Below are 6,000 nucleotides of genomic sequence, written 5' to 3'. Positions count from 1 at the left end.
GAGAAAAAAGGTTCACGTCAAACTCTATTGTGGGCTGAGCTGACAAAAGAAAAAAGGACGGTCGGTGCCACAAAATTTAATTCAAGATATTTAAGTCCCAGACATTTATTTGTGCCAGTGGAACAACTGCCTCTGCTGCAGTAGCATTCAAAACAACGCAGAGTGAGATACATGATGGTGTCACCTATCTTTAAATCAATCTTATACGCCTTTGTATGTGTGTATTACTACTACTGTGAATGTGAATCGACGCTAAATACTTAGATATTAATCAATTATAATAATCAACAATTTCATAAAGTCTCATATGGGCAGCATCAGAACCTAGAACACGGTTCTGGGTCCGGTCTGGAATAAGACAGTTCACTGTAAATGGCTACAAGTGTGCAGGTTTTTAGTCCTGCTTTTTTATTGATTTAATTAAATACAAAGCCGAGGTTCAGGAATCCCACTAAACACATTTAAACAGTTGCTTCATCCTCTTATCCAAATTAATGAGGTTTTTGCTTTTATGAATTCTCTGAAAGCCCGTGGCTGCAGATGGAGAAACAGACTAAATGATACTCCTGACTATTTAATATTATCTCAATTGCATGTTTGTACGATTTGTAAATGTTCATTTATCAAAAGGTTATCTCTTTTTCCTGTGACCAGTGTAGCAAGATAAATTTAGGAGAAAAGAGGGCAAGCAAAATCCTATTACCAGAATTAATTGTGAGTTTTCTGTCGGAGGAGGACCGAGCGCTTGACAAAAACTCTGTGTGTGTGAGTTAGGTAGAGAGAGAGAGGTGATGGTGTGAATGCTGACTGTCGTCGTATTGTAAAGTGTCAATTTCCATGTTTTCTCGCAGTTGGTTCCCTTCCAGCAGAGCTATAGTGTCTCTGTCAGGATGAAATGGACTGTCACAAGCTGTTCAGTGAGTCCTCACAGGTTAATCTGGGTCCAGCACAATGTCTGGGGCCATCATACATAAGGATGCACTCACTCATAAAGGATGCACCAATAGAGGGATAGCACATTTCCCATTTCTGCATGTACAGGTGGATGAACACGCCACTTTTTTTTTCATGCATTCGAAATAGAGTACTGGTGTATCACTTAGATATCCCTGAATGTGCCAGGAGTTATTGTGCAAGCCTGGTGTTCATTTGTGTATTGATTTATTTCCATAACAAGCGTCTTATCTACATTAATTTCCCACCGCTGTCAATGAACAGGAACATTTGCTTTAGCATGCGCTGTAACAGCCTCCGGTATGTGTGTGATTAATGTATGCCACTTAGCTCAGGCGCATCTACACTCTCCAGGCATGTTTTTTTGAGGGATACAATCATATCATTCAAATTCACGTCCGCCTATATGAACGCTCTCCATAATAGGTGCTTTGGGACCGCAGCGATCCATTTGAGCCGGGGTTGAAAGGTTCCATAATAAATACACACCTGGGAAAGTTGGCGGTCTAACAAACTGGGTGTGGTGGTGGTGGTGGCGGTGGTGGTGGTGTTGGTGCGGCAGACAACGGGGGTGGAAAGAAGCACTTTTCCTACAGTATGAGTTTGATGGCATGCATCATTGAAGATGACAAAATGTAAAAATTGTTTAGAGGACCTTATTAAATATGTATGAAACTGGGTTTTTCAAGGAGGACATAGACAGGGAAATCCATCATCTCATTGTGAAATGCAGAAATACTATTAAAGTATGAATATTTAGTATCGTTTTGCCCTGCTACTGTGCCGAGTGCTACAGACAAGAGAACACTGAAAGCATGATTTTAATATTACATGTGACTTCCAAGCGATGTTATTTTTCTTCCTTTTGGTTTTGAATACATTAATTATGAGCACCGTAGCCTGATCGGAGGCATTGCACCGGAGGCAGTGTCTCGTGGTGCCAAATCGCTTCTAGATTAATAGATTGTCATAATACCTTCAGTCGTGGTGCGAACACTTGAAGATACTGTGCGGGAACGCGTCAACAGACGTGAGCAAATTGACATTGGAACAGAGTGGGAACAATAGTGTTTACAAGTACTCAATTAGAGAGATTAGTCAACCTCTCCAAGGTCACCAAAACAAAGGCACGTTCATGTCGAATAATCCCTCTAAGTCAACTATTAATTACTTCATGAATGTCTGAGGACCAAAGGGCATTGTCACGGGCCACAACTCATGGAAATGTCAAAAGGGTTGCAGCAAAAATTTTACCAAACCTTCCAAGACTCTGAAACCACATCCTGTTGCACCACATCATTTATCCTGTTCAAGTGTCCACTCTGCCTCCTAATTAAGATGATTTCTCTTAATGTATTTGTTGATAATGGTGTTCTTCACCAATCAAGGCTACACTACAATCACCCACGTCAGGCCTTGCAGTCACCGCAGCAAATATACATCACCTGGCTCAATGATACTGTGGTTGAAGCACAGCTATACTACCTCTCTGTTGTGAGCTTGCCAGCACGCTGTGTTGTTGTGAGTGGGGAGCCCACACTGCTGCGCAGCCTGGCTGTCTTTGGGTTATGTGAGCAGGTATGGGGGCGTATTTACAGAGAAGAGAGAGAAAATGAGAGATAGGAGCCACAGCCAGAGAGCTGTCCCTGAGTGATGCTGCTCTGCTCCCAGCAGCACCCTGTCAACTCCAAATGAGAAATTTCAGACATCCAGTGAGGTAGCTCTTGAAAGTGGAAATGTTTTCCCCACCACTGCTGTGTCCTTTTTTGGACAATAACTTTAAAAGTTAGTTGGCTGACCTTCAAAGCCAAGGAAAGATAATGGATTCCATTCATCTCAAGGCATGTGTTAAGTTGATTGGTAGATGAAACAGTGTGAAAATGCATGCTGTTTCAAGATGAAATAGGCTAAGTTGGCAACCTGTCGTTTGACTTATGTGCTTTTTGCTTTGAACTGTGGCCCGTTTCTCTTTTGAGGATTAATATCTAACATTTGCTAATGTGTGAAGATACATGTGGGTACATCATGGATCGTGGTTCAGGAGCGTCTGAGTTAATGTGATCACAGAGAGTACCAAAGCCTCTCTGTTGATGATGGCTTTTTGTCAAAGTAGACCTCAAAGCTCGACCGTATTTGCGTCATACTGTATGTCTGTGTGAATACCCCGTACAGACCGGCCACATTGGCTGCTTGTGTAGTGCGTGGTGGCTGCTGCTGCCTGCCCTGTTTACATGGAGTTTGCCCTCGATGATTATCAAAAATAATAATGATGACGTGATTTTCCTTTAACTCTGCTGAAAAGGTGAGAAGGCCATAGGGGGAAAGAGATGGAGGGAGGTAGAGAAAGGAAAAGAAAAAACTGCCCTTCACCTGTTGTGTGTGTCCTCTTCATGTCTGTGACCCGTTGCTGTACAAATAAGTGAGACTCTGAATCTCTAGATAATGCACCGCTGCAGCCTTGCTTGACTTCATACAACAATACACGGACAGGTCTTTCACCTGAGACAAGCATGGAAGAGTTTACAGCCACAACGTTGAATTAAAATAAGCAACTATGGGACCCAGAGAATCACTGACACCCACTCAGACAAGCACCACCATGATGAACAGGTGCACGTGGAGCAGGAAAAACAGACCACCGAAGCTAAAATCCCATCAGCAAGAACAGGAACAGCGAAAAATAATTAGTCCAGTGTTGCACCACGATGCTGAGTCACTCTTGGTAATTGCACAAATCGTGGGAAGCTTAAAAAGTAGTAAAAAAACATGAGGTCAATTATTCTCCACCTGATGTTGTCTTTGAGTACTGGGAGACTGAAAGGGCACCTTCTGGAGTTTGGAAAACCTCATGACACCTGTTTTTTGGACTTAAAATATAACACATAATTCCTTCTTCCATACTGTGGCCCCCCCATTTGCTAACATTTAATGTGTTTGGCCTGTTATTGGCCTATTAGAGCTACTTGTAAAATTCACACCGATGTCCTACATTGCTGTGGGAGACAAAGGTCACTGAAAAAGCTTTGACCTTGACACTTCAACTCCCGACACACACAAACTGAAGCTTGCTTGTCATTTAGTCTAATATGTTTGTTTTTTTGTGGATATTTTAAAAATGCAATTCAAGGCCTGTTCAAAACCAGCTGCCAGAATAATTGCTGGCAGTGTACGTTTCTGCAAACCATGCTGAAACTTTTCATTTCTTTTCGTGGCAACTTTATGCTAGTTAAGGTTCAATTTTTCTATTTTATGTTGGTTAGGTTTAGGCACAAAATCTACTTGGCTAGGGTGAGGAAAAGATCATGTTTTATCTTAAAATATCATTTTTTTTCCCCACCACAAATGTTGAAACACAGTCTCTTCTGAAACTCCACCCCCAAATATAACAGTCCTGACATGAATATGTAATGTTAGCATGATGACACGTTTCATAGAAATGTCAAACTGGTACGTAGACTATGATACGTATCAATGGTAACAAATCACTGTTTTGCAGAAACTGCCAACATTTTATCCTGGCGACTGGGCTGCCCTGGCTCTAACGGATACTCTGTCTGCTGTACACGCTTTTGGTACTAAATGCCTCTTTGATTTACAGCAAGAGAACCCACACTTAAACCACACCATAATGTAATTAAAATGATCTGTTACTCCTACTTCATCTTGGCTGCATTTCCCTGCAACGATCGTTTTTAGAGATTAGAGTCTACATTACATAAGAGCTCCTTCACTTCATCACATATAAACAATCCGATCATTAACAGAATTGCCCTCTTATGTTTGTATATCTCCTCTCTCTGGTTGGTATGTATAATGTATATTCTCCCTGAAGGGGGGTCAGCTGTCCCAAATAATCTGTGACCATTAAAACAAAAACAGCGTCTGAAGTCCTGACTTGGCTTTTTCAAGTCAGATGGTCTTTCATGCCTCTAGCTTACTGTTGAGACAGGTGTTGGATATGGAAATGATTCAGCCAGGTGCTGTATTGTGGATGCTTTGAACTCCAGAATGTATTGAGTGTAGTGTCCAGTAGGTCAGGACAGGACTGAGAGCAGGTATACACTCTGTCTATGGACATCTGCAGTCACCAGCTGCCAACCATCGCCCCAATACTCTAACATTCATCGTGTAGGCTCTCAGCTGTGTGCAAAGGAGGGCAGGTTGCATGTATTGCAAACTAATTACTTCTCTAATGCATATTTGAAAATGGTAAATATGACATTATGTTCAAGCTATTTGTCAGAGCTCTGGCAAACATACCATGCATAGTGTGCTTGTCGGGTTTTGAACATGTGACGCCGCTGACAAATTAGAGAAATTACCATAAGAGTGGTGCTTCCTTAGTGAGGACTCAAATCAAATACATATAAAACATTTTTTTAATAAGTACATCTACAGAAGATATGTTTTGTACTGAGAGATTAAATAATATACACACATTTTCCTGAAACAACTACTACTGTGAAGCAGAAAGAAGCTCAGTAAACTCACTAAATTCACCACTTTGCAGACAACACAGTCAGGATAACATCTTAGATTAAACAATAATGAATAAAAAAAGTATTATGACAGTTTTCAATTGTTATTTTATGGTCTTAGTCAAATCGTGTACATTGTTATAGAACGAATGCATGATCTCTTTAACGACGTGTTACGACCAGGGCCTAGGGGAAACCTAGGCGCAACATGTAAATGAGACTCGCCTCTTCCCATCTCCGACCTTTGAACTTCTGGCTTCGAGGCAACCAATCAGCTCCCTGGACAACCTTCATTCATTCAGTCAATTACACAATCACACACACACTCAGGTAACACAGAAGGACCTGAAAGCACAGAGGAAATTAAAGCACATACAATAGTATATAATAGTAATACAAAAATTGTTTATATGACGTCTGGGGTTGTATCACCCCGTTAGATTTTAATGTAATTATAGACCATAAATGAGAATGAGTGTGACGCCCTTCAAGTTGTCACAGACAAACCAAACTAAGAACTGAGAGATCCTTAATTATCTTACACAATGTTTACTCGTTGTTTGGCAAA

This window comes from Pagrus major, chromosome 8 (genome assembly GCF_040436345.1).
Source record: "Pagrus major chromosome 8, Pma_NU_1.0".
In the NCBI taxonomy this organism is placed as follows: Eukaryota; Metazoa; Chordata; class Actinopteri; order Spariformes; family Sparidae; genus Pagrus; species Pagrus major.
This window is presented reverse-complemented; position numbering follows the sequence as displayed.